The sequence below is a fragment of the Crocodylus porosus genome, unplaced genomic scaffold (assembly GCF_001723895.1).
Source record: "Crocodylus porosus isolate Cpor-Errol unplaced genomic scaffold, CroPor_comp1, whole genome shotgun sequence".
NCBI classification, from domain to species: Eukaryota; Metazoa; Chordata; order Crocodylia; family Crocodylidae; genus Crocodylus; species Crocodylus porosus.
The window spans coordinates 2,172,716-2,181,141 of NW_017728911.1; the positions used below are offsets into that span (position 1 = coordinate 2,172,716).

At 53.4% G+C, this 8,426-nt stretch overlaps 1 protein-coding gene across 1 annotated transcript in view; it reads right to left on the reverse strand.

Annotated features, from left to right (window-relative positions):
- Positions 1-7,587, reverse strand: part of GRAMD2 (GRAM domain containing 2) — a 60,148-nt gene extending 52,561 nt beyond the window's left edge. The window contains exon 1 of the mRNA XM_019533266.1: positions 7,473-7,587. The gene's annotated coding sequence lies outside the window, so the exon portion shown is untranslated. The remainder of the gene's footprint in view (positions 1-7,472) is intronic.
- Positions 7,588-8,426: the final 839 nt, after the last annotated feature.

Sequence of the window (8,426 nt, forward strand, 5' to 3'; positions counted from 1 at the left end):
CGGACTAGATGATCTACTCGGGTCCCTTCCGACCCTAGAAACTATGAAACTAAGTGGTGCTTCCAGTTCCGCTTTTGCTACGTCCCTCGGACGCTGGTTAATAGAGGTGTCCGGCTAATAAAGTGCCGGTTAATGCAGCTTTTGCTGTAATAAGGTCCATCGAGTCAAATCTCAGCCTCACCTCTTCACCATCTGGATGTATTCTGTTCCTTATATTTTCTACACTCATTCCTCCAGTCATCCTGACCCAGTTCCTAACTCCCTTGAAGCCAGCATAAGCCCACAGAGCATCTGGCAGAGAAGAACTGCACAGCATCTACTTTGCAAGGCCTGACACCATGAAACAGGGTAGGTCTCCCGGCAGGCACTTTAACAGCACACAGCCATGATTGTGGAGACACAGGTGCACGGAGCCTACTTTTCACAGGTCTGCACAACCACACCTGCCACTGATGCCAGCAGGAGCCGGGTTTGCTCAGCACCTGTGGAAAATAATCATGCCCTTGGTCCATGAACTAACTGCTAGCACTGTCTGGATCCTACTTTTGGTAACTCCCTCCATCCCAGTCTCTTTCCAGCCCCTATTAAAAGCTTGCAGCTCAGTCTGCTGGTATATGGATTTTTCTCCCCAAGTCAGACAAGGCAGCAATTTGCTTTTGCACATTTTAAGCTGGGATTTCTCAAAGGGGATAAAAAAAGAAAGATGCGTCTTGCCAACCCAGACACTGGATTTCACAGCAGAAATGTACAGAACGCCTGTGAAGAACAGGCAGCTGGCATATCAACTCTGAGATGCAGTTGTGCCCAATGAGCACTCATCCCTGCCCTCACTGAAGGTGTGCAGCCTACACTAGCATAACAGCTGTTCCACATCTGCACCAACAGGTGAGACGCTTCTCTCATACACACACATGCCTCAGCGCAAAGCTCTCAAGAGAGGACGTGACAGCGGGAGCTCCCCAAGGTACTCCCTATATATAAACTTGCAGAAACTCGGTCCCGTTTTCCTCCGATTCCAGGAAAAGCATCATCAGGGAGCATTTGCATCTACCAACCCCTGCATTTCTTCAATCATGTCCCTCCCCAGATACTCTAAAGCAACCACTTTAATTTGTGAGACACCAGCTTAACATGCATCCCAGATAGGGTTGCATGGATTGGCCTACTGGCCTCTGAGACTGAAGTGCCTCTCTAGGGGTCCCATGCTGTAGAAGCAGCAAAGCCCGTCCAAAGGCACACCACCTGTCCCTCCTATGTACAAATGCACTGTTTTCTTCCTTGTGCAGAAGTTGCAGAGACAAAGCAGCCGGTTACACAAGAACCCTCCTTGGAATCAGGAAGCTGGGGACTTAACACAGAGTGCTCCTTGTAGGCCGTTAACTGACAAATAACCTTGATGGGATCTCACTCACTGGCTCACAAATGTGCAGAAGTAGTTTCTCTTTCACAAGTAAGGGTTTGATTTTATTATGAACGTCCTCTTTGTAGGGTAACGTGCCATCACTGTGGGCTAGCAAGCCCTCATTCCACACCTCACTCAACAGCCAGCCCCTACAAAAGACCTACAATCATAAGAGCCTCATGCCGCAGTCACTTCTCTCTCATAGGTGATACCAGCTGGCAAGAGGCAGCGAGATGAGGCAGTTGCCAACATGCACAGCACCTAGGGCTCAGAGCCAACACCGGGAATCACACCCAGAAGCTGGCGCCCTGCATTTGCTTTGCTCTTTTAAAGAAGAATCTTGTTCACAAAAGGAGCCAGGAATGTCGATCTACTGGCCAAGTGCAAGAGGGAAAAAAGTGGACAACACCTGACCACTCGGCATGCAAGACCACCGAGGGCCAGATGTTAAGGCAGCTGATAACTTAGGCCTGGAAGGGGCCGCTGCAGCTGTAGAGGGTCCAGTCCCTTGCATTTGCAGGAAACCAAAAGAGTCCAAAGGAGCATTTGCTCCAACCCCTCTACACACCACAAAACTATAAAACAACAAAATCCTTCTATATGCTACAGGAAGAAAGCAGAAGAGACCCAAGATACCACCAGTGCCTTGGTCAATGCAATGGCTCCTACAGTGCCAGGGATTTTTTTAGGAAAAAGTTGTTCACCTGCTGCTAAGATGAGCAGACCTCATCTTATGGAGAAAGGCAAAAAATCTCCAAAAGTTCCTTGCTACCGCGACGCGGGGGGAACTCCACCCCTGACCCCAGATCTGGCAATTTGACCACGGATGTGAGAGAAAGATTTGCCAAATGCTGCAGGAGTCTGTCACTAAGGAGTTCACACCCCTTTGTCCTGCCATTGCCCAAAATGACTACAAAAGTCCCCAAGAACGGAGCTGAGGGAGTTAACATAGTCAGAAGCATGACAAGGCCCTGCCAGATGGCAGCAAGTAGGGATCATCCACGAAGGATTTCCCTTCCTGGCTGCTGCAGAAGCCAGCCTGGGCATGCTGGGATCTCTCCTCCAGCTTTCTGCAGCCCCACTCCCACAGAAGGTGCCAGGGGGCATCACCTATTCATTTGTAGCAACAGGAAATGCTGCAGGGGCTGAAGGCATCACATGTGGAAGCCAGTCAAGAGAGAGCAGCCAAGAGAAAACTGGCTGAGGTGGCCCAGGGCAGCCGTGGGTTGAGAGGGGAAGATGCTTCAGCAGCCAGGGTAACATCAAGCTCTAAATGACTCTGTCCCTGTGGGAGCAAACTCAGGCCCGGAAGAGCCATTACATGAAGGGCTGCGGGGCCCAGACGGGTGAACTTCCCAGCCAGGTGAGGCCCAGACCCTGAGCAACTGCCAAGCCACTTGCTCTGCCTTCAGGGCTGCATTTTTACAAAGATCTCAGACTTCAGCACTTCTGCAGGGAGCAGTGTCCCCAGGGGCCTCAGGTGACCTTAGTAAGGAACTGCCATTTACAAATGAGCTCTTGGTTATCCATTCGGCCGGGGGCAGTAACACAGTGCCGGGGAGCAAGGAGGCCACTTTGCTAGGAATACCCGAGGCTCCGCTGGCCTTCTGCCGGCCCTCCGTCCAGCTTTGCCACTGCAATAAAGTGTCGGAAGAGAGGGACTATGCAGCACTAGCATCCCTTGATGGCGATGAAACTCACTGGGAGCCCTTTAGCAATACCCAAATTCCAGCAGCCCAGTGGTCTTTTGCTCTGAAGGGGAAAAGTCAATCATGTGAATGGCAAGTGCAAAAGCTTGTTGGGTTTCACGCTCTTATTGGTGTCCTCGTAGGTGTCTGGGACAATATTTACCCTCCAGAGCTAGGATGAGGCCACCTTGCCAGGCACTGGGTGGAATGAGGGCGCTGTGGCTGCATGGCCCAGCAGTGGGCTGCTCCATGGCTTCACCAGTGCAGAACAGCCCCAGCATGCCCTTCGGTAAAGGACAGGGCTCGGCAGCCCTCGACTGCCCCAGCTCTCCCCTCCCTCAGGGCAATGACTGCAGCCACCAGGGATTTTGCTGTAGTTGCAGGGATTTGTTTAATCCTGAAACACTTTGGGCTGCACTCACCCCTGGTACAAAACCTCTCTGGCTCCCCTGGCATGACACCAGCGATTCAACTGGCCCAGGCTATTCAACCAGAAAGCATTCCTTCCTCTGGGTGATGCAGAGCCATCCCAGCTTCCAGCAGAATAAGGTTAAAGTACACAGAGGGTTAAGTACACAGAGGGTTTTTCACTCTGTCCCTAATTTCTGGGAAACCACAAGCCACCTCCCTGCCCCGAAACCCTTCACTGGGGTCCAACCTGATTACAACTGTGTCCACAGAGGAGCCTCCACACCCCTGGCCATCTCCCTCCAGCAGCTCACACACAGAGAGCAGGCAGCCCAGGCAGGAGGACTGCAGCCCCTGTACAAAAAAGCCTGCCACAGAAGCTACCTCTCAGCATTCATGCAGGAACTGAAGTGGAGCAGTAGGAGTCACATGCGGAGGAGAGGCCTGTCCCTACTCCCTAGGGGGTGGGGGGGTGTCACCAGGACTGGAGAGACTTCTCCACTCCCACGAGCAGTACAGGTCAAGGATGTTGCCATATGTTGGTTGCCCAGTCCCAGGCAGGTTTCGACGTGCCCTTTTCCCATCCCTCAGCCTTTACCTGGAGTGAGGAAGCAGCGTCTTCTGAACCGAGCACATGAAGCTAGTTACAGCTCAAACCACCCGCGTCAAGCACGGAGCCGCTTGATGGGTAGGTTCTCCATACATGGGAAGGCTCTTATACCCAGAACATTAACCTCGGCAGCAGCCGATCCCATCAGCCCACAAATCCCAGCTAAACCAAGTGTGATATATTTAGATAACACCAAAGAGGGCAGGAGGATGAAGCTTTACGCTCTGCCCTAGGAGGGCAAGGTCACTCAGATAAGGAGGACGGCAGATGTTGGCCTCCTACCTGGGCAGCCACCGGCGTGTCATGCTCACAGTCTGTAGAGATCCCAGAACAGAACAAGACACTCAGCTGCTGCTGCTACTGCCCCACAGCTCAGAGCCGAGCTAGCAGCCTCATACCATCTCCAGATACTTGATTCAAGAGTACCAGGCAAATAGAAGGTGAATGAGCTTCAGTCAGATCCCACTTCACTGCTGCACTCCTGCTTCCTTAAGGCACTTCCACTGTCCTCAGAGAAGTGGCTCTTCCCAGCAGACCAGATCCCACTTCATCATACATACAAATAGGGACAAAGAGGTAGCGAGGTAATAGCAGGCCCATGTTGCACTGAAGAGCAACGAGAGAACAAGACCAAGGAGGTCTCACAGCAGAAGACAGGTCTATTCCAGAGGGGTCCGGCTTAACAGCTGGAAAGGAATATGCCCCTCCACTTCAGCCAAGAGCAGAAACTGCAGTTTCCAGTGCAAAGCCAAGGGAAGGTCTATTAGATTATGCTCCCAGCTTCCCCTGGGAACCACAATGCCATGTACAGACCATAATCCCGGCACAAAGGAGCATTCCCGAGACCGTGGTGGCACAGGCAGGAGACAGCAAAAGGGGCCAAAAAGCTGCAGTAAGGCAAAAGCTAGTGCCACTGTCTATACAGTTATATTCTGAGACCCACCAGCCCTGTGAACCTGGTGCCCACAGTGCCCTTCATGCTCACACAGTCCACATTGACCAGACACAGGAGGGGCTACAGGAACAAAAATGCCATGCCTGGATATAAGGGTCACCGCAGGGGATTCCTGGGGCATATTTAGTCCCACTGTCATTCAGGAAGCTCAAATACTAGCTCACAAGGTGGCTGATCTGAAAAAAGGTTAGTTCTGCCACTAAACAGCTCTAATACACACATGACAGAAGCCCCCTACGACATGCAGGATACAGCGTATACTACAGACACAGGGGCAGGGGGATTGGCTATTCCGAGGCTACTGCCAGGGAGGAACAGGCAGTAATGCACAGGACAGGGGATGCCACGGACTGCACAAGTCCAAAGCTGAGCTCTGAATAGGTCCCAGCCCCAAGGAGGATGCCAGCTTGGAAATGCTCCCCTTGAGGGAGCCTACATCCCAGACAGGCACTGGAGGGACTGAGTAGGCAGCCACAGCTTGACCCATCACAAAGCCAAAAGGCCAAGCAAATCTCAGACTCCCTGCTGGCATCAAGTGCCAGCTCTCCAAGCTCTGTCTGCCAGAACTCCAGGCCCAAGAGTTCCCAAACTCCAGAGGCAACAGCTTAGAAGCACAAGAGGAGGCCCAAGAGCTGTGGGAGACGGAGGCACAGCCCTTACTGCACCACCCGCAGATGTTGTTATTTGTACTGCACACATGTGCAACACATGCATCACATGCGGCTCTGTGGCAGCAGCGTGGGTGGGAAGGAGGTTTTCTTGTTCCTCAGAAAAGGTGGTGCCAGCATTCCCAGACATGCGGTTTGCAGATAAAGTAGCAAAAGTCACAGCTCTCCTGCTCAAGCTCTGGGCCCGGGGGGGTAGCTTCCCTGATATGTCAGGCATTGCTCTGGCAAATCTCACTCTACAGCATTGCCTGCCAGAAGCCACTTCCATGGGCCCAGCCCTCAGGGGGAGGACACCTCCCTTTGTGCTTACACACCTGCTCACATGTCCTCCCAGCACAAAGGATTTGTACTAGACACTCGGTGCAACTCAAGCCCTGAATTAATCCTCTGGGGGAGGGTGCAGACCGTGATGGAGGTCACTAGACAGACACCTTGCCCCTGGTTAGCAAAAATGAGCTTGAACAGGTACAGCCTAGCATTACCAAGTTTGTGATCTGCTAATCCCTACAGCCAGAAGCACAGGGGGCTGTGGCCTTCTAGTGGCTGGTTTCTCTTCGGGCCAGGTGAACCTAGGCTCATGCAGGTGAAAGAACTCCGTACAGCATTTATCTCTAGCACATCACTTCTTCCCGCACTTCCAGTTGCACCTGTGCTCCAGGACAGCCCTGAATCCTGCACCTGACCGCTCTGCTCCAAAGGTTCCTCCTTCCATGCTGTGAATTAAATCAGAGAAAGGAGACACAGGACCCCAAACAGAACCCCCACCCCTGCCAATCTGGAGTGAGCACCAATGTACGGTGCAGGTTACTGCTGTCATCTCCATTCTGACTGGTGGAACTAGCCCCGTGTGAATTACAAACAACTGGCACCATTATGCAGGACATGAAGTTCAAGGTCTAGGTTGTACAGTGTTCATCTGGCATTCAAAATAATAACAAAACTTAGCTCCTTTCATCTCTGGATCTGTTACCAAGGAGAGGAATTTCATTATCCCATTTTACAGATAGGGAAACTGAGGCAGGGAGAAAGGGAGTGACAGCAACGGCAGAGTGACAAAAAGGAGCCTAATCAGGGTTGCGGGGCTTGTGTTACCATAAAAAAAAAGGAGCACACTGCCCTGGGGAACTAGGTCCTTGGCCCGTGATGCCCAAGAGCAATGTATAGTTAAAGACACAAAGCCGTGCTCCCCGCCTGCAGAGAAATAAGTGTTCCCAGACTCCTGAAGCGACAGCTTAGAAACAGGAGACAAATGTCAGTGTCCAAACTGTGTCACGTGCCCAATATTATCCCAGCCACCTCCAGCAAGATTTGGACATTTGGGTAACCTCCCGCCAAGAACACTCTAATCCGAGGTGCTTCACGGATGCATTTTAGGATGGCTGGGCCTTTCAGGTGAGGAGCTTGGTGGGAAGCGACTTGCCTTGAACGAGGGAACTCGTTGCAAGTTCCTTGGCCCTGACTTTCAGGCGTAGCTGCCTTGGTTATGGACCGAGTTCGCTCTTGCGTCTTGAAATCATAGGCACAGAGTGGCTGGACCGGCTTCAGCAAATTGAGTGGACTCTACAGCTGGCTGAAGATTTGCAAGGGCTGAGAGAAGTCAGAAGTTATGACCGTCAGAAGCCTGTTTGGTAGCTTTTATGTAATGGGTCCATTTCCCAGTGAAGCCGTGTCCCACCAAGGCACCCTCCGCAGAAAAGCCAATGGCGCAAGATCAGCAAAGTCCTGTCCCCTGGAAAGTCACCTGCTCGCTATGAATGCAGGGTTGTCTGGGTTGAGATGGGCCGCACTCCTTCTTCCCAGCTTGTGATCCCAGGGCTAAACACACGGAAACGTTTTAAATCCTGCATACTGATGCAACAAGTGTTGAAGGTATGAAACCACCCAGCATGAAGGGGTCTCAGAGCTCCAAGCCCTGCAGCCCTGGTCTGGGACAGATGATTCCCACATGCCAAAGAAAACAGCCTCAGGCACAGAGAAAGTGCTGGGCGAGCTGAGACAATTAACGTGCGATGTGCCAGGAAGGGGACGGGGGAGGAAATCAGATGGCCCGTCCGTACAAGCCAGGAATGAAAGTAAGAAAAGAAAGCAAACAACGCAGATCCTGCTGGTGCCCCAGAGTGTTGGCAGACCTGCCTTCCCCTTCTGGGAAACGGTGAGTCCCGGCTGCCAGGCCCGATGCGAGGCAAACGGGAGCGTTTTCCACTAGACGCAGCGAAGGGAGACATTAGCATGCTGGGAAAAGCTCCAGAAGCCTGGCGAACGCATCAGGCGCCGGGTCTGCTTCAACACAATACCAGGGAGAGAAGGGAAACAAAGTGGGGGGGAAACTTCCCAGACCGGCTCCATCAAAGCCTGGCGTCTCTCCTGCTTCGCCAGCCCCTGCCATCTGCCCCACGCGCGGCTGCCAACCCCCCCGGGAGCCCGGGGCACCAGAGCCCGGCGGGGCCGCGGCGCGACCCGGGCACCGCTGTCGACGTGTCCAGCCCGCGGCGCCGCAGGCACGGCCCAGCGAGGCTGGCGCCCAGGCTTCTGCAGGCGCACAAAGCAGGGCTCGTGTCCGGAGAAATGCCAAGACCCCGCAAGCCCGGCCTGCCCCGCCGCGGCATCCCTGCTGCGCGCCCCGGGCTGGCACGTGCCCGGCCTGGCACCGCTCCTGGGCACCGTGGCAAGGCAGGCGCCTCCGTCCCCCCCCGGC